The 20701-nt window shown below is 49.5% G+C and overlaps 1 long non-coding RNA gene across 11 annotated transcripts in view; it reads left to right on the forward strand.

Moving 5' to 3' along the window:
• The window catches only part of LOC131508526 (uncharacterized), a 384833-nt gene that overhangs the window by 208610 nt on the left and 155522 nt on the right, over nt 1-20701 (forward strand). For 2 of the 11 annotated variants that reach the window (XR_009260054.1, XR_009260048.1), the window contains exon 3: nt 144-361. The exons of the other annotated variants lie outside the window; for them this stretch is intronic. This is a non-coding gene — a long non-coding RNA (uncharacterized LOC131508526). The remainder of the gene's footprint in view (nt 1-143; nt 362-20701) is intronic. 11 annotated transcript variants of the gene reach the window in all.

The raw sequence follows: 20701 nt of genomic DNA on the forward strand, positions 1-20701 counted from the left end.
AGTTTTCAGGAAAGAAAACAACAGGGCCAAGGGCTCTAGGAGGGGAAGCAGGAGACCAGTGGGGCTGGAGAAGAAGAGGGAGGGGGAGGGCGGGAGGGGACTGGCTTGGTGGGCCCATAATTAGGCGCTGACATTATCTCCAGGTGAGGTGGAAAAGCCACCACGGGAGTCTGGATTGGAATTACCTGACGCATCCCGAATTGCTCTGGCTACGGTGGGAGAAGACCATCGTGGGCGAGAGCGGAAGCAGAGAGCCCAGTGAGGAGGCTGCCGGATGCACGTGGGGGGAAGAAGGTGTTGACCCGGACCAGGGAGCAGCGGAGGTGATGGTGCAGGACTCCATGCCGGGTGTATTTTAAAGGTAAGGCTCTGAGGACTTGCAGGCACGTTAAATGTGAGGCACCCAGGGAATGTGAGGAGCCCAGGATGACGCTGAAATTTTTGACCTCAGCTTCGAGAAAGACAAAGTGGCCAGGTGTTAGTGCGGGCCAGAGTGAGGGCTGAGCAGCCCGAGGAGGGAAGGTCAGGGGCTTGGCTTGGGCTATGCCAAATTTGAGGGGCTTGTTCCATGTCGAGGTGGAGATGCCGAGCAGGCTTCTCCCTGGAGAAGCACCCAGGGTTCATGGAGCTTTCTGGGGTGCCAGACGCCCTCTGTGTGCTGTACAGGTAGCATGCAGCCCATCTCAACTGCAGCCTGATCAGGGATTCTTCTTTTTGTGTGTGGAGGAGAAAACAAAGGCATACAAAGGTTAAGTACCTTGCCCATGGCCATATCGTGAGTAAATGTTGGAGCTGGGTTCAAACCTGAGCCATCTGGCCCCAAGCTTGTTCTACCCACCGTGCTCCCTGTGTCCCCCTCCTCCTCTGGGGTGCACATTTAGACCTTCAGGGTTTGGTGTGGGCAGCAGGAACCTGATGGGGCTTGGGGAGAACAGTGAATGGCGAGCTCTTGGGCTCAGGTGTAAGGCAGGCAGCAGATTGTTGCAGTTGCTAAAAGCGAGGCTTGTGGGGCCCGTCAGAGCTGGGTTTGAGCCTCTGTTACTTATTAACCTTGAGGAACTCATGTGCCCTCTTGACCTTTTCGTAAAATGTGGATAGTGGCCACATGTGGAGAGATGCTAGGTTGTCCATAGGGTCATTGAAAGGTTGAAATGAGCAATGCATACAAAGTGTTCAGTCCGTGTCATTTGTTGTTATCGCCACTGGTCCTAAAAGGCAAAAGTTGTAGTGTCTCCTGATCAGACCCCCAGGAGCGCCCCCTGCCCCAATCCACCATAAGGTGCTGTGTTGGGAGGGAGGTGGGACTGGTGGAAGGGAGCTCGGCAGTCCCCTGTGATAGAGTAGTGCATAGTATCTTCAGGAATGGCCTCATTCTCTTTCAGAAGCCAGGAATCGTTCAGGGCATTACCCAATCCCATGATATTAGGGAGACTTTGTGGCCAGTAAAACCACCTACGATTCTTCTGGCCTGATGGCTTATAATCTTACTTTCCGTTACTCTGGGATCCCGGGGATCAGGGCTACAGGAAGGGTCCTCCTGGCCGGAGAGCAGACTCACAAGGAAGCTTCTTGCTTCTCAAGGCCATTTGAACTCCTACTTGGAGGACGCTGGGATATAGCTTTAATTGGCCCATCTCACCACACAACATGCCTGCAGCCCTGGAATGTTTCTTCAGACGAGACAGTCTCTGACTTACAGGAATGAAGAGTCACCTTTAATTCCTGGGTCCAGAAGGATCCCAAATGCATTTAGAACAACTAAAGACTCTCAGTTCAGAGGGACACTTTAAAAAGCAACCAATAATTACAGTTTGGGAGCCATGAAGTAGCCTGAAGAGGCCAAGGCCTGTCCATACTAGACCAAAGAAAGAATTTTATTTACCAACTTTTCATTTATGCTCCACCCACTTCCAAGAATTTGGGGTGGCTGGCTGGAGAAAGCAAACAAGAAGCCCATCTCTAAGGCTTTACGTGCTGGTAGAACTCCTGAGCTGGATCTAATAAAGTGGGTTATTTTGCCAGGAGGAAACAGATCATGGAGCCTGGAGTAAGTCACGGAGGGGCCCACTACTCACAGACGTAACATGCACTGAAAAGAGAAACCATTCCACGTTTTTTATTTATTTTTGGGACAGAGAGAGACAGAGCATGAACGGGGGAAGGGGCAGAGAGAGAGGGAGACACAGAATCGGAAACAGGCTCCAGGCTCCGAGCCATCGGCCCAGAGCCTGACGCGGGGCTCGAACTCACGGACCGCGAGACCGTGACCTGGCTGAAGTCGGACGCTTAACCGACTGCGCCACCCAGGCGCCCCAGAGAAACCATTCCAAAGGCCTCTCTTCCTAGCATCCTCAAGGAATGCAACTTATCATCAAATGTTGCCACATTTAAATTACTGATTCCTCTCTGTTCTATGCACTGGAACTCTGACACTAGAATTCCTAATGCAGAGGTTTTGGGCAGGTGACTGGAGTAAATGTATCAATTTATCAGGTAGTTTCATGGTGACCGTTGGTCTAGGAGTAGATGCTAGTTAGGGCAGAAGACTTGAGCGTCTCGATCCCCCCTCCCCCCCCCGGGGAAAGACAGAAGGGCTGGGTGGGGCATGGGTGAAGTGGACTGACCGCATAGGGAGGTCTGGTGCCTCGATCAGGGGATGTGGTAATAAGAGAGAGTGGGCGCATGTGTGAGGGCAAGACACCCACATTTGTTGAGCATCTGTTTTATGTTTAGGCTGTTTACATGTTACCTGCCTAACAATCCAGGGAGATCAATATTGTTTATTCTTGATTTTATCTAAGGAGGAAACTGAGGCTCACAGAGGTGCAGTGATGGGCCTACGTCACACGGCTAGAAAGGAATTGAGTCCTAACTTGTCCACACTATGATCCGGTAGCACCAGATCTAAACTCGTGGCAGGTGTTGACTCCTCAGCTCCCGGCCCGGCCTGGGGAAGCTTTAGGGCTTCTCTTAGTCAAACCTCATCCTCTGATGGGCAAGGAAGCAAAAGCCCGGAGAGACCTGAGGTGTCTTGTCCACTGGGAGATAGCAGAGACTCATTTTGCATTTTGCATTTTGATCCAAAACTTCTAAGGGCCGGTCGGCCGCCGTGACACGACCCTGCAGCACAAAGCCCCCCTACGATTCTCCAAGCTTGCAAAACCATTTTTTTTTTCAACGTTTTTTATTTATTTTTGGGACAGAGAGAGACAGAGCATGAACGGGGGAGGGGCAGAGAGAGAGGGAGACACAGAATCGGAAGCAGGCTCCAGGCTCCGAGCCATCAGCCCAGAGCCTGACGCGGGGCTCGAACTCACGGACCGCGAGATCGTGACCTGGCTGAAGTCGGACGCTTAACCGACTGCGCCACCCAGGCGCCCCGCAAAACCATTTTCAGAAACGGAGGAGTTCGGCAGCCACACCTGCTGGGAAGTGGAGTCTATTTTGTGCTGGAAGCCACTTTATTTACCATACCTGACCGTGGCCGGTGTCAGAGCACATTCCTAAGGATCTAGACACATGCAGGTCAAATCCTGGTACAACCAGCACCCGGGGGGGCAGTTGTGCTTCCTTGGGTCAAGTATTTCCGGGTACAGGTGGCCTGAGGCTTGGACATATTTCTGACATAGTGTGCTTTTTGTTGCTTATGGGATTGGATGTTTTTAGGGAAATAGCAGCATGAATTCCTGTGCGAACGCAGACTTCCTTATACCATTTGCAGGTAGATTAACGTCATTTTTTACCAGTGTTCTTTTGACGAATGCTGCCAAATTGAGGCAGCTGGAATATTAGAAATGGACTTATTTAAAAGCCACTAGGCATGCGTTAAATGGAGTTAAGCCAAAGGCAGATACGCCGTTCTTTTGGGAGCGGGAAGAAAGAAAGTAATAATGAGCGCAGGTGTTCAGAACTGTAAGACCAATGGGCACGTGATAATGGCCAAGAGCTGCCATTTTTTGAGTGTCCTTTTTGTGCTGGGCACTCTTTTCCCTACAAGCTATCATTCAGTGAGAACCAGTCAGACCGCCCGGGCTTGACTCTGAGCTTTGCCATTTTCCAACTGGGTGACCTAGAACAATTTCCTTATTCTGTCTGTGCCTCCACTTTCCTCATCTGTACGACGGAGATAAAAGTGGCCCCCGTCCTTGTGGCAGGATTGAGGATAGAAGATTATCCTCCTGAGGCGTTTAGCACAGAAGCTGGCTTGCAGTAAGCACTCAGTAAACATTAGCAGTTACTACCTTCTGCTTTCACAAATAGGCCAAGTACGTTTTCTCTTACTCATTGTGTGAACATACGCCGTGGGCTCACAGAAGGTTAACACACTGCCTAGTGCCACACAGCTAGTTTGGGGCAGGGCCGGGTCTTGAACTCAGACTGCTCTACCTGTGAAACTAAGCCCAGGGAAGAACCAGAACAGGCCAATGTGTGATCTCAAAAGCAGGTAGATGCTGGAAGGAGGTGAGAGGGCTTTGAGCAATCGGGCCACTCCCATATCGTTTCTTCTGGGGCAGGTGCGGGACTGTCTATTTCACACATGTAGTGAGGAGAAAGACATTACTGTTACCTTAAAATTGGTTGGCCTAAGAGGAATTCCGTTTTAGAAGAAAACCGCTCCTGTGGTTAGGAAAACACTTGAGTGTTCCCGTTGGATTTGAAAGCGAGGCCCACTGGGCAGAGCCGATCGCACTGGCTCTTACCCGGTCAGAACCAGTGACCCTGTCCTTATAGGAAATGTGTTGTGAATCCCCCTTGCGCTCCTGAAATGAAATGAAATGTGTCTACACACATTGTTCCTTCCCCCCAAATTAACATAATGCTCTAGTTGTAATAGAAAAGAGAAAAAAAGTAAATAATGTACGATAAAATAATATATGTACTGACATCTAGACACATAGGCATGGCCGTACTGGGAAGTATATTTGAAGTGGTCAGATATGTGCTCCAAACCATAGGACATAAGTTTAGATTTGAAAGATGTAGACAAAAATCAAATGAAGATTGTTGCAACTTCATGCATCTTTAGTAGTTAATTAATAGTCAACTAAGGATATATGTCTACTTAAGCCATAGGATCATATAGAAATGTAGACAGACACGGGTGGATTATACGGGTTACTCACATACCTTGAGCAACTTTGCTGTTGGTGACATATTTTTTCTGAAATGATGATTCAAATCTTGGCAAAGTTCCAAACAAAACAAAATAAAAATCTTCTCTAAATTTACACAGGAGTTACATTCTGGGAAACTCAGTGTGTATTAAACCGTGCAAAAAACCCCCACATTTTGTGTTTATGTGTAAAGCTGAGCTAGGTTCTCAGATCACTCTGAACAGGTTTTTCAGCTCCACGGATGTCTCATGGATCACTCAAGAAAAGTGTGTGGGATTATAAATCACAATATGAAAGGTGAAACTTGAAAACTTCTAGAAGGAAACAAAGGGGTAGGAAAGGATTACTTGGGACCAAAAATTATTAACCCTAGAGGAGAATTCGCTGTCTTAAGACTCTGTTTCATCAAATGGCACTTTTAGGAACATGAAAAGACACATCACAGAATGAGAGAAGATACTTGCAATCTAGCTATTCATGAGAGAAGTCCTAGACAAAATGCATGAAGAGCTACAGATCAGTAAAAGAAGAGGCAAACAATTCAACAGAAAACCAGGCAGAAGATTTGAGCAGACATTTCACAGAAAAGGATATCCAAATGGCCAGTGACCACAGTGGGATACCACACCACACCCTCCAGAATGGCCACCAAGAAACAGACAATACTAAGTGTTGACGAGACAACAGGGAACGCTCATACTGTGTAGGCGGAAATGGAAGTTGCCACAACAGTTCCGGGCGAGTCTTTGGCCGTGGGTACTAAGGCTGCGATACGCCTGTCCCGTGGTCTGGCTATTCGCTCCTAGGTGTCCAGCAGAAATCGGTGCATCGGTGAACCAAAAAATGTGTGCAGGAATGTTTGAGGCGGCACCGTTCCTAATACCTCCAAACTCGAAACACCCCGTGTGCTCATCAAGAACTATATGCGGCAAATGCGGGAGTCTCACAGACATGGTGAGTGGAAGGAGCCAGACACAAAAGACTGACACATGGCATGAAGCCATTTCCAGGAGGTTCTAGAAAAGGGGGGGTAGATTCCTAGTGTTAGAGGTCAGGATGGTGGTTATCAGTGGTGGGTCGTGGTGACTGCAAGGGGGTCCAAGGAAGCTTTGAGGGTCCTGATAATCTTCTGATTTTGGTCTGGCTGCTGGTTACGTGGATATGTTCACTTTGTGAATATGCATTGAGCGTGTACTTCGATATGTGTGGTCTTCACGCATGCCGTAGCTCAGTCAGTTTACAGTAAATATTGAAAAAAAAATTAAACCCTACCAAATGCCACTGCCAATCATTGGAACAGCTAAAAATATTTCACGGATTTCCAAAATGCTTCCAAATATCCCCCCTTGAGAACCAGAGGTCCAAACAGAAGGGGTAACACCTAGAAATGGGGGAATTCTCTACCTGGGCAAATCACAGGGATTGAGGGGTTTATTGACTCACACCCAGGAGGACATGGGAGGAAGATTCTCTCTTCTATAGGAAGATTCCAGAAACGAGGATGAGGAGTGGACCTTGGACGGGGTTGCTCTAAAGCAACCCGGGATGCAGTCCCATATTGAGCTGTACGCTCTGGAGCAGCAGGGATGCTAGCTGGTGGCACTCTGTTGGCCGTGTTCTGTACCCACGTGGCGTGGATGCTGAAAGCCAAGCATGCGAGGTAGGGGTCTGCCATGCCAGTGGGCCAAATGGGGTACAAAGTGAGACTCTTTGGGGGTCTGCATCCACTGAATGTCCGGTGGGGGGGGGGCAATACAGTGAGGGGGGGATGGCTGGTGCTCCCTGGGATATTTCTGAGTCTAAAGCACAAGCCATGAGTTCACAGGTCACAGGTGGGAGTATCACATCGGCAGACTACCAGTGACCAGATGGGAAGGAACATGGCTCCCAGCCAGTACCCAGGCCAGGGCTCCTTCCTTCCCATGCCAGGATGGCGTGTGGAGGAGTGTGTGTGGCCCCTCCCATACTAACTTGGTTGCAGGGGTGACTCGTGGGCATCGCCAGTCTGAACCAACACTGGGCAGGTGAGTTAGAGCAAAGTCTTAGGCCCTTACCTCCCTGGGTGTTAAGCCTTCAGTTGCTGGGTTATGTGACTCTGAGGGTTACAGGGAGCAATCGGGGACAGACTAGGCACGGAGCAGGTTTACAACCCGCATGGTGATGTTTAAAATTTATCAGCCAGGGGGTGGCTGGCTGGCTCAGTCGGTGGAGCATGCAACTCTTTGATCTCAGGGTCGTGAGTTCAAGCCCCACAATGGGCAGGGGGCCTACTTAAAAATAAATAAATAAATAAATAATAAATAAAAGTTATCAGCCAATTCAAGTGTACCTTTATATAACTGGCCAAAGATCAGCCCAGCCTGAGTACCGTATCCAGAAGTGAACCAGGGGGAGGTCATCTGAAAGACATTTTTATCCAAGAGACACCCAGGAAGAATACACTTGTGTCTTATAAACAGTTGTCTAAATCACCTGAAGTTGAACAAGAACTCAAGAACCAGAGCATTCTGGCCCACAGAGTGGGCCGAAGCAGTTTACTGGGTGTCAGTTCTACATGGAGAGGGGAAGAGGCATCTCAGCCAGAAGTCAGCCCAGGGAGAGACGGTCTCTCAGTTAAGATTAAGTTCAGCTGCTATGAAAGCAGCATGCCAAAGAAGGGCAGTCGAGTGGGCACAGTAATGCTGACTGTTCTCTCATTGAAAACTGCTCTACAAGTAGTTGGTCCAGGGCTGGTGTGGTTGTTTCATGGTCACTGGGTTGCCAGGTTCCATCCCTGTTTTCGCTTCCCCCAGCCTTAGCCTTTGCTTTCGTCCTTAGTTTGCCTCATGGCCCAAGGAGGCTGTTGGAGCCCCAGCTATCTCTTATGTAGTCCAGAAAGGAGGACGGAAGGAAGGGCAAAGGGATGCTCCATCTGGCTGTTCCTTTTTTAAGGAGCATCCTTGACCTACTCCAAAGACTTGGAGTAATTTCCGGGATATTACAGGAAGATTGGGAACAGCAAGGCCACATGTTCCTTCTTCATAGTCTTGATGAGGGGATTAAAACAGGATGCCCTCACAAAGCCTCTGGCCCAAATGCCCAAGGTTCCCTTCTCCCTATGTCTTTCTTTTTAGTTGTAGATTTTCCTGGTAATTCTCTATTTAATTATGAATCATTCTAACTTACTGAGCATTGTTTTTGCCAGGCACTAAAGCACTTTATATATGTTCATACTTTTACTGCTTACCAGGACTCTTTCAACGAGAAGTAGGCAAATGTGGAGGCACGTGTTTCAAACTGGTAAGTTTGCCTTTAAGTGAGTTGAGCAGCAGTTTTCAGAGTGTTTTCACATGTGAACTCACTAAAACATGGACAGTCTCAGGCCCCAGCCCAGACCCACTGAATCACAAAACTGTGGCTGTAGGGGTGGGGCCCAGCCATCTGGGTGCAACATGACCCCCAGGTGACCTTGATATGCACTCAAGTTGGGAACCACGGGCCTCATTTTTCCGTGGGTTCAGCTGCCCTGTGTAATGATTAATAATCATAATTGCTAACAGTTATTTGACTTTTCCTATGCGCCAGGCACTGGCTAAGTGCTTTGACACGGGCTGTCTCCTGCATTCCCAAAGTATTCTACGCGGCTATTAATATCCCCATTTTATAGACAAGGAAACTAAGGCAGGGAAAGATTAAGTGACTGTTCAAGGTCACCCAGGCCTGAGCTCAACTGCCTGCTTTTGTGTTTTCACAGTGGTTGTAATGATGACACAGAGCATGGCAACATATTATATAATTAAAAAAAAAAAAATCTGTTCCCTGAAATCCTTGCAACCTCAAGGGTTTTTCTTAAATGGTGGTTGACCAGAAACTGTGACTGATGGGAACTGGCCTGTTCTCAGGGTATCTGACTAATGTAGGCTTGCCTTTGGTTCGAGTGGTAAATCCAGATCCCTACAAGCGCCAGGCAGGTGACATAGCAGGCGTGAGAGGTGACAGGCAGTGAGGTGGTTCCAAGGTGAGGCAGTAGGGCTTAGTGGGAACTATGGTGAGATGGGGTGTATGTCCGGTCCAAAGGGGGAAACCACAGTTCCGGAGATGTTGCCATGTGATGACGTGGGCTCCTTTCACCCCATTTTATAAGCAAAAACAGCAATCTGGATTTTATGTGAAATCTCCCAATTTAAAAACTGACCCTCAATGCCGGTTTTCAGACACCATGAAGAAGGCTGAACAGAAGACCTCTATCTGGGGGCCAGATGTCGTCCAGGGGCCGCTCCGTTGCCATTTCTGTGTAGCCCTCTTCAATGTCAGTGTAGAAGGTTGGCTGATTTGGTTGTGTTTCCCCATATCAGCCTCCCGGATTAATTACTGAATTTTATGCATTTCAATGTCACCCTCTGGCCAATAGCCAGCCAGCTATGCAGGGGAATAAAAGAAGAAGGGCGCAGGGAATTGAGCTGGATGTCAGAGATCCCAGAGCTTCTGGACGGGGGTTGGCAGGTTCCCTTCGTCCTACAGTGGCGGAGGTCCTGCGGTCCTGTGGTTCAGCGCCTGCTTTTCAGGCTCTGCGGTGCCAGCGGGTGTCGACAAGGTGTTGCGAGCGCCCCCTGGTGGACAGAGGGGGCACTGCCGAAAGCCTGTGGGCTGGGGGCGTGAACTTCTGGAGCCAGGTCCAGGTAGGAAAGCTGGAAAATGACCTGGGTTGGGGAGAGGGGGGACACCCGAAGGCAGCCGGCTCCCTGCAATTCGAGAACAACTCGAAATGTTAGCAATATCTATAATAATAATAATAATAATAATAATAATAATAATAAATAATGCATTAATAATATAATATATTACAGTAAGTATAATAGCCATATTAGTAATAAACAGAACAACATAATAATTGATACTTAACAATTGAAGATTTACAGTTCACAAGAGGTATTACTTACTGTGTCTATTTAATCGTTAAAAGCACTGAGCACTCTAGTAACGTATAAATGTATTCTTATTGAACAAGATTCAAACAATATGGAAGAGCAAATATTTTCAAGGTCTTTTAGAAAACTCTCCTTTTGAAATAATGCTGAACTTACTGAAAAGTTGCAGGAATGGTGCAGACTTTCCAAACACCTTTTGTCCGCCTGATCGGTTGTTAGTATTTTTGCCACGTTTGCTTTGTCATTTCTCTAAATACAAAGTATTATTTTTATAATCCGAGCCATTTGGTAGAACAATGTAGACATGATACTCCTTCACCCATGAATAGTTCAGTGGGTATTTCCTAAGAACAGGGTCATTCTCTCCATTGCCTAGTTCACTCGTCAGAATCAGGAACATTAACACGGAGGCAATACTGCGTCATCTACAGACGTTATTCAGATTTCACCGTTGTTGCGGTAACGTCCCTCATAACATTTTTTGGCGATCCCATCCCTATTAGAAAACATGAAAATACGAATGTTTTTCCTCACTCTCTCCCTTGGCCAGAGATACCTCACCAGCTGTATGGTGCATACCCCTTAGGGATCTATCTTTCATTTTCCTCGATGAAATCCTATTTCTCCCTTATCAATATGCCTTGAGAGCTCTTTTCAGTCTTCCCCAAGCCCTCCAAAGTAGAACTCTCTAGTTCTATTTTATACCCGAAGAAACAGTTTCAACTTGATGGGGACAGTGCCTTTGGTGTTGCGGCTGGAACTCTAGTCCCGTTCTGTGACCTCAGGTCCCCCAGGCTCACTAAGAAGGCAGGAGAAGGTGAAAGGAAAGGCTTGTCCTCCGAGTTATTCCAAGTGCTGCCCCATCTCCCTGGATCCTTCGGCAGCAGGTGAACAGCCCGGGCGCCCTCCTCCTTGAGACGGCCTCCATCTGGCTTCCCAGACACCTTGCCTTCCCGGTTCTCCCCCCGTCCCCTCTGCTCTTATCGGGTCCTCCACTCTCAGCGCTGAGGCCCAGGACTCAGTCCTGGACCCCTCTCCTCTCTACCTGCACCCCCGTGCAAGTGAGTGCATAACCTCCTGAGTTCTGGGGACTCCCAAATTTGTACAGCTAGCCTGTGGTCTCCAGTGAATTCGAGGCTCCCATATCCAACTGCTTACTTGACATTCCCTTTAGATTTCCAGTGGGCACCTCATGTTTAAAATGCCCAGATGGAACTCCTGATTCCCTGGCCCCATCTGGATCCCATTTGTCCTCATCTTGGTAGGTGACATCTCCGTCTTTCTGGTTGCTCGGGCTGAAGCCTGAAGTTGTCTCTGATGTGTCTCTTCTCTCTCCTACTCCCCATCCAGTCCAAGAGAAAATCTGATCGGTTCTTCCTTCAGTTCCAATTCCAACCCCTTCTCGCCACCTCCACAGCTGTCCCCCAGGTCTCCCATCCAGATGATCATAGACATTTTCTGACTAGTCTCCCTGCTGCTTCTCTGCCTCCTTTTGAGTCTGTTTTCTACCTAGAAGACACAACGATGTTTATAAAACAAATCATGTCGCATCCATGCTCTAAACCCCACAGTGGCTTCCCATCTCCCCTGCGTCTCTCCTCTCTTTCCCACCCTTCCTGTCCTTGGTGTCTTCTGGCCACACTGGCTTCTTTGCTGTTGCTTGGGTGCACAGGGGTTTTTGCACCAGCTGTTCCCTCTGCCTGGAATGTTCTCTCAGATACTCCCATTGCTCTGCCTTTTCCTACATGACTTGGTTCACTGTCATCATTCAGTGAAGCATCCCCTAATTGTTAATTCATTCAATACGTGTATTCATTTCTCCAACAAATCTTTGCTGAGGGCCCACTTTGTGACAAGCATCGCTCTAGGCACAGAGGAAACAACTTTGAACAAGATTCTCACCCACACGGAGAAAGACTATAAACAATGAGATAATAGGGTCGATGATAACTATTTAAAAGGGGGAGGTGAGCAGGGAAGGGAGATTGGGGGTGCTGGAGGAGTTGTGGTTTAAAATTCGGTAATCAGGGGGTGCCTGCGTGGCTCAGTTAGTTGAGCGTCCAACTTCGGCTCAGGTCGTGATCTTTTGGTTTGTGGGTTTGAGCCCCACGTCGGGCTCTGTGCTGACAGCTCGGAGCCTGGAGCCTGCTTCAGATTCTGTGTATGTGTGTGTGTCTCTCTCTCTCTCTCTCTGTCCCTCCCCTGGTCGCACTCTGTCTCTCTCAAAAAAAGAATAAACATTTTTAAAAAATTTTAATTGGGTAATCAGGATAGGGCAATTCATAAAATGCCATTTGAACAAAGTTTTGAAGAAGTAAGGGCGTAAGTCATGAGGACATCTGGGGGAAGAGCATTATAGGTAGAGGGAACAGCCAGTGCAAAGGCCCTGAGGCAGGGAGCATTCCTGCAGCTTCAAAGAACAGCAAGAAGTCCAGTGTGGTTTGGGTGAGAGAGCAAGGAGGAGTGGGAGACAGGAGGGCAGAGGAGGAATGAGGTTTGTGGGGTGGAGAACGAGGGTATCCAGATCTTTCTTCTGAGTAAAGCAGTGGCCACTAGAGAGGCCACCATAGCAAACACCATCCTTCTTCTCACTGCCCACACTTCCTGCCTTGCTCTGCTTTCACCACTAAGCAAACTTATATGCCAGGTCCTTTTCTAGGTTCTGGGGATACAAGAGAACATTGCTGGTGGCTGCCCTCAAAGGCTCTCCAGGCTAGCAGAAGGGACAAGGGAGGGATGGGCACATAGGGAGCTAAGTGGAGGGCTTTGGAATGTGATGTGGTCCCAGGCACCTAGCTGTCCGTAGCCCATGGTGGTGGTGGCCAGGCCAGAAGACTCGGTCAGGGAGCCCGGCAGGCCACAACCTGTCCCCAGTGGAAGTGTTGACCAGTGTCTGTGGAGTTGAGTGTGATGGCAGAAGTAAGGTCTTCCTTGTTCAGAGAAGGAGGGTGGAGAGGATTCAAGATCACCTGTGTGAGTTTAACCTAGACCCCCTCATAGCAGCTGTGGCCTTGCCCCTCAGTGCCAGGGGACAGACAGCTGAGCACACAGAGAAGGCTGCCTGCCCCTATCCCAGTGTGCCGGAGGGGCTGAGCGGTCTCCTCCCGTCCCTGAATCTCAGAAGGAAGCAGGGGACAGCAAAGAAAGGGCTGGCATGCACATCTCCCAGGTTCTTTGCTTTGTTTTCCATGCTTTATGGGATACTATCCCCAGATTTCATGCTCCCTGGGACTCCAAGAATATGGGCTGTGAAACTCAGCTCTCTGAGGACTTTAGTCACTGAAGGACCTGGGTCTCAGCCCTGATTTGGTCCCGCTGGAGCTGTTGTAGAAAAGTGCCAGCTGGTGTCCTGGGAGCCAGTGCTGATGTCCAATAGGTCACTGGGAGGAGTTACATTTCTGAAGATCGTAGGTGAGCGTCCCTGCTTCATGGCGTCTCAGTTTGGTAATTGACAATGGCAGGCAGACAGTTTGTCCTTGAGCCTTTCATTCATGCCACCCCTCCTGCTGGACCCTCTGCAGGTCCTAGGGAAACAGAAAAGGCACACCCCTACCCAGGGGCTGCTGGAGAAGACCGACAGGTAAGCAGGCAGGTCCAGCCCAGTGCGAGCAGTGCCCTTAGTTAGGACCCGGTGGCAGTGTGGCTCAGATGGGGCCACCAAGCCAGCTTCTGGTTGGGAAAGGCTTCTGATTAGTTTTCTGTGGCTGCTTTAACAAATTACCATAAGCTCAATGGCTTAAAGCAGCATAAATGTATTCCCTTTCAGTTCTGGAGACCAGAAGTCTGACATGAGTCTCACTGGTCAAGGTCAAGGTGTCAGCAGGGCTGGCCCCTTCTGGAACCACTGGGGGTAGAAAATGTTCTTTGCCTTTTTCAGCTTCTAGAGGCTGACCATATTCGATCTCAGCTCTGTCACGACATGGCCTGCTCCCCTGTGGCCAAATGTCCTTCTGCCTCCCTCTTTAAGGATGCTTGTCATGCTTTTTAGGGCTCACCTGGATAATGGGTGATAATCTTCCGGTCTCAAGATCCATAACTTACCGCACATACAGAGACTTTGCCATATACTGTGACAAGGGGTCTGGGGATTCAGCTGTGGACATCCGGGGGCCTGGCACAGCTTCCTGGAGCAGACAGCTGTGAGGTGGGCGAGAGGGGTGAGGGTGCCCCTCAGTGAGGGATGGGCCTGAGGCACAGAAAAGGCTAGCACAGTCAATGAGGGCATGGGAGCGGAGAGGTTGGCAGGGGCCAGATCTCCCCGTGTTAGGAAGCCTGGCTTTGTCCTGGGGTGGGAGGGGGGGTGAGTCTGCCCTGAAACTTAAACATGGACTGAAGGACGTTGTGTGGACCGGGGCCTCTCAGGACACGGATGCCACACTCAGAGGGGCTATTTGCAAAGGGGTGGATGGGGTTTAGGATGACTAACAGGAATGGGGCTTAGCTGGGACTGGGCGGTGATATGTGACCACCTTTTTAGGAAGGTGTGACCATCTCAAGGAGGCAGGCAGGGAGTGGGGGATGATCAGAACCCAGAGAGGGCGGCCCTGTGGCGAAGAGTCTGCGGGAGAGGGATGCGGCCAACCATGTGACCTGGAGGGGAAGGAGCTGAGTCATAAATGTCACGTGCCCACTCTCCTCACCCGCCCTCCCATGGCCTGCTGATGCCCCTCTACAGGGCGGAGCAGAGAGGAGGGGCTGGGTGGGGGAACGCCCAGCACAGGTGTCACAGGGCAGTGGGACAGCTGGATCATTTTCAGGAAAGATCACTCTGGCCACACACTGGAGGATGGATCTGAGTGGGAGAGAGGTAGAAGGTGGGGGTGGGGGGCGTAGCTCATTCCAGATGATTAAAACAGCACTTTTTTAACGTTTACTTTTGTTATTTTTGAGAGAGAGAGAGAGAGAGAGAGAGAGAGAGAGAGAGAGAGAGAGAGAGAGAGAGAGAGAGAGAATGAGCAGGGCAGGGGCAGAGAGAGGGAAAGATAGAGGATCCGAAGCAGGCTCTGTGCTGACAGCAGAGTGCCTGATGTGGGGCTCGAACTCACAAACCATGAGATCGTGACCTAAGTTGAACACTTAACCAACTGAGCCACCCAAAACAGCACTTTTAAAAGATAAATTCCCCAGTTGGGGGTCCATTTTCCCTATGGGGTATCTGGAATAGTTTTGGAGCCAGCCGTGTCTGAGAGGGTAAAATTCACCCCATGCTGCCATCATATAAGTGTGCTAAATGCCTCCCTTCCGAAGACGCTACACCAGTGGGGAAGTCTGGAGGGGGGGGGGTGCTTCCTGGAGACCACAGAAGCCACCTGCAGTGAGTTTAAGCAGAAATAGAATTTATTATGGGATATTGGGGTGGGAGGGGCTCCCAGCATCTCTGGATCAGTCCAGGAACCAGGCCAAGAGGCTCCGCAGGGAAGCAGGGCCGTGCCACTGCAGGGCAGCTCCAGGGAGCGATTCTGTGAGCCCCTAAATACCCCAGATCCTCTGCTGCCTCCCTGCCTCCATGGGAACCTGCCTCATCTTCTTGCTGCCAGCTCTTAAAGTTTGGCTACTTATGTAATTGGTGAGCCTGGTCATGTGCCTGCACCCTAGTTCTGGAAAACAAAGTTTCTGGCTTCTCTGGGCCGTCAGGGACACAGAAGGAGGAAATTCTCCAAAGTTTTAGGGTGTTCAAGGATGCCGAACAGGCAGAAGACACATATACATTAGAAGTAAATAAAGGTAAATCACTTGAAAGTCCAGGCCATCTGTACATCTGGACAGCATGCCTGCTAGCAGCTTCTGTCATTAGAGTAATATCTCCATGTTAGCCCTCCAGTGTGCAAATCCTATCCAGGCTACCCCCACCCCCGCACCACTGAGGGGCACAGGTACCCCAAAGTGCACCCTAGCTCTGGTCCGTATTGCTGTGTCATTCAGTTTACAGGCTTCTCGTGGCCCGTGCAAGCCACTGGGCAGGGTGGAGGTGTTGATTCAGTACTTCCCTTGGGTCCCCTCCACTTCCCTCCCCTTCCTTAGAAATATGTTGAGGGTCTAATCTGCTCTAGACTCTGGGGACACGATGTTGTCTTACTCCCAAGCTCCCTGAGACCCAGTCTGGGGATCAGCAAGAGTCACAACCTTCTACCTATCATCAACTCCACGGAGGCCCGTGGGCACAGCTCATGTGGCTGGATGAGACCTGCCCAGAGGCCAAGGGCAGGCCCACATGCCCTGATTCTTTTATATGTGTAAGGAGGAAGATACCTTTAGTGGAGGATCCCAACAGCTGGGCTTGCCTGGAAGAATCCCTAGCTGGATCACCCCATTTGTTAGGTACATTCTCTAGTTTCCATGTTGCTGCATTGTTGCTAAATGTCTGCCTCTCCACAACGGAAGTCCCTTCTCTTCCATTTCCAGTATAGTTTCCTTTATTTTTATTAAAAAAAAATTTTTTTTAATGTTTATTTTTGAAAGAGAGAGAGACAGAGACAGAGCATGAATTGGGGAGGGGCAGAGAGAGAGGGAGACTCAGAATCCAAAGCAGGCTCCAGGCTCTGACCTGTCAGCACAGAGCCTGACGTGGGGCTTGAACTCACGAGTGGTGAGATCATGACCTGAGCTAAAGCTGGACACTGAACCAACTGAGCCACCCAGGCACCCCATATTTTCCTTTAAATCCTCACTAACATCCCCCTTCTGCCAAGTTGATGCCGTTTCGACATTCCCAGACACTTTCTTCAGAGGCCTCCCCGCTTCTGCTGGCTTAGCTTTATGTTCCAGTGGCACCCCACTTCTGGTATCAGACTTCATATTCATTATCTGCTCCTGTGAAACAGATTACCCCAAAACTTAGCAGCTTAAAACAACAGCAAACATTGGTTGTGTTTCACGGTTTCTGTGAGTCGAGAATTCGGGAACAGCCTAGCTGGGCGATCTGGTTCCTGTGCATTCATGAGGTTGCAGTCAAACTGTCAGCTGGGGTGGCTGTCAATCCGAAGGCTGGACTGGGGCTGGAGACCTGCTTCCAAGGTGGCTCACTCAGATGTTTGGCAAGGGCGCGCTGGCTGTGGTGAAGGCCTCGCTTCTTCTCCACGTGGCTCTTCCGTGGGATTGCTTGAGCAACCTCGCGCAACATGGCAGCTGGCATCCCCCGGAGAAAATGATCCAAGAGAAAAGGTGGAAGTCACACTGTCCTATGACTTAGCCTTGGATGTCATGCACCATTTCTTCTGCGGTGTTCCATTGGTCACACTGACCATCCCTGACTCAGTGTGAGAGGATATACACAGCAGCAGGGAATGCCAGGATGTGGGGCTCATTGAGTGCCATCTCGGAGCTGGTGACCACAAATGGTTACAGTTCGTTAAGTGTTTCTCACTGTAAAAGTAATTTATTTATAGAAATTTAGGAAAATTCAGATTAGCACAAACTACCCCATAATAGCTCCATTCAGAGAAAAACCACTGTCAACATTCTGGGGTAGATGTCATCAGCCTGTACTTTAAAATTTTTTTAAGTTTATATATTTTGGGAGAGACAGAGAGGGAGAGAGGCAGAGAGAGAGAAAGCACGTGCGTGAGCAGGGAAGGGGCAGAGAGAATCCTAAGCAGGCTCTGCACTGTCAATGCAGAGCCCGATGCAGGGCTTGAACTCACGAACACTGAGATCATGCATGACCCAAGCCGAAATCAAGAGTCGGACGCTTAACTGACTGAGCCACCCAGGCACCCCTGAGCTTCAAAAATCTTTACAAAAATTGGGTAATACTGGACAAAATCATTTGTGACCACTGTTTTTTCAATTAATAGTACAGTCACAAAATATGCTTCCCGGACATCTTTTTTTAATGGTGACATTGTATTCCTGGGAGCTTTGAAAACCTGAGGCCTGGGTCCTGTTATGCCCAGAATTCGTGATCCCCAAATACCGCCAGGGAGCCGAGTCCGATGCAAAAGCAAAGAGCCTTTATTCGAGCTAGCTCGAGCTCAATCCCCTACCTGCACCGAAGCAGCAGTGAGATACCAGGGAGAGAGAGCGAGTTTCAAAAGGACAAAGGTTTTATTGGGGCCTAGGGGCAGTTGGTGAGGTAATGGCTATGGCCTCAGCCGATTGGCTGGGGAAGGGTCCTGGGGAAGGGTCTGAGTCCTGTTAGGCAGGTGGGGGGGGGGGCGGTTACTCAAGGGGAGGAGGTGTGGTCAAGGTGAAGGACACAGAACAAGATGGAGTCGGCGTAGGCCCTCCCTTTCAGGTCCTACCCCAGAGATTCTGATGTGATTCGTTTAGTGGAGGGATAGGCTCGGCAGGTTTTTAAAACCCCTGGATAATTCACATATGCTGCCAAGGTTGAGGACTGCTGCTCTAGGATCTTTGGTCCTGCAGAAGGGTGTGTGTGTGTGTGTGTGTGTGTGTGTGTGTGTGTGTGTCCCAGATGTCTTCAAGTTTGCGTATTCCCAGGCTCACAGTTCTGGGGTCCTCCTTCCTGAGAACCCCATTCCATGAATTATGGAAGAGCCTGGGGATCTTTCCCAAGTGTTCCCGGATCCCACCCCCTGTCCCCTGTTCAGCCCTCCCAGCACCCCATAGCCCCCTCCCCCACTCCACCTCACTCCCCACTGCAGGGGGTTTTACTTTATTGGTCACTTCCTGCCTCTGATTTCCTGTTCATACTGAGCACTCAATCCCATTCCTCTCTCTCCCCTCGGACTCTTTCTTTCTTTCTTTCTTTTCTTTCTTTTCTTTCTTCTTTCCTTGTCAATGCCGGTTTTCACTGACCACCAGCACACAGCTGTCAAGTTTCACAGATGTTTCCTGAAGGTCTGCAGTTAACCAAGATGTGTCGTTTCCAGACTAAATTACTCTGCCCTAAAGTCCTTGGGTCGGCTCCTGCAAACCCTGCTTCCTCCAGCGGTCAGCATGCAGCTGCTGGCCAAGTTCCAAAATGCTGTCCCTTTCTCTTTTTTTCTTTTTCCTTTTTAAAAAAACTTTCAACATTTATTTATTTTTGAGAGAGAGAGAGAGAGACAGAGCATGAGCAGGGGAGGGGCAGAGAGAGAGGGAGACACAGAATCGGAAGCAGGCTCCAGGCTCCGAGCTGTCAGCACAGAGCCTGACATGGGGCTCAAACCCACAAACCCCGAGATCATGACCTGAGCCCCTGCTCAGGAGCCCCTGCCGTTCCTTTCTTAATCAGAACAATTTAACTCCCTTGTCTGTGCATCTCCCTTAGTCCATGTAGTTTCAAAAGAGATGATGCACTCTCTGTGAAGAATCCAGTGGCTCTGTACTCCTTCCAGGCAAACTGTCTCTAACTGGAGCCAGTGTTTAAAAAAAAATAGCATCTCCTTCTTCCTTCTATTTGTGCAAATCTTCAGGGATTTTAGCAAGTTATCTTAATAGCTAGAGGGCCCTGCTGACTTCAGTGCAAATATTCTGGCCAGAGATCCGAGGTCCTCAGATGAAACCTAACAGTCGAAGGGGTCAGGGGTTTCGTGGTTCCGGAGAAAGGCAGCTGGTGTCTCAGCAGATTTTCCTAAAAATTTGGGCTCGGGGCCACATATGTTCTGCGGGGAAAGCAGGAAGGAGAAAGGGAGGAATAGGAGAGAGAGCACAGGAGGCTAAAGATTAAAACAGAACGATATAGTTTCCCCTAAAGTTAAAGTCTCTGGTCCCAGGAAAGGGAGGAGAGAGAAACGGGGAGGAGGAGTCTTGGTGACTCGGAGGCCCTGTGGTCCACCCTCCCTCAGATCCCAGGATGTGCAGGGAGATAGCCACAGCCAGCCTTGGCCTTATGGGATGGACTCCTTCCAGCCAAGCTGCCTGGGAAGCCAGCTGCCTCTTCCTCTCCTTCCCTTCCCTTATATTTTCCCAAGAGGAGAGAAGGCTTTGTTTAAAAAGTCCAACATGGGGCGCCTGTGTGGCTCAGTCAGTTAAGTGTCCGACTTCAGCTCAGGTCATGATCTCATGGTTTGTGAGTTCGAGCCCCACGTCAGGCTCTGTGCTGACAGCTCAGAGACTGGAGCCTGCTTTGGGTTGTGTGTGTGTGTGTGTGTGTGTGTGTGTATGTGTGTGTCTCTCTCTGCCCCTCCCCTGCCCACGCTCTGTTGCTCTCTGTCTCTCAAATAAAAATGTAAAAAAAATTTTTTTAAAAAGGTTCAACATGAAACTTCATTGTGTATATCCATCCGATGGGTGAAAATTAGAAGGTTGTGTAATGCCAGCTGTTGGCCATAGTGCAGGTGGGAGGGGAACTCTGGTTCTCTGCAAGGGAGTGAGGTCAGGTGTGCCATTTTGCAGAGCAGTCTGAAAGGGCTGGTGCAAGTTAACCGTGTGAATTCCCTGCTGCTGGCTAGGCAGTGTGCCAACCCTTGGTATACGGGCCAGAGACACTCTAGCCTAACGGGACATATGAAAAAGTGCTCATTCAGCATTGTTTGTGGCAGGGGAGTACCAGGCCACTCAGGAGGCTGTCCCTGGAGGCTCCTGTCAGTCAGAGGAAGGGAAGCAATGTTCACACAAATTGACATAATTTCTGCAACAGACTGCATTCAAATTCAAGGATACACATTAAACACACAGAAAGGCTGCCTATGAGGAAAGGGATTGTGAGTGGGAAGTGAGGGTTGTAATGGATTAAAAGTGGTTCCAAATTCCTTGGCGTTGCATTCATCCAGAGATGGGGCCTATACCTCTGGGTGG

This window comes from Neofelis nebulosa, chromosome 1, assembly GCF_028018385.1.
Source record: "Neofelis nebulosa isolate mNeoNeb1 chromosome 1, mNeoNeb1.pri, whole genome shotgun sequence".
NCBI classification, from domain to species: domain Eukaryota; kingdom Metazoa; phylum Chordata; class Mammalia; order Carnivora; family Felidae; genus Neofelis; species Neofelis nebulosa.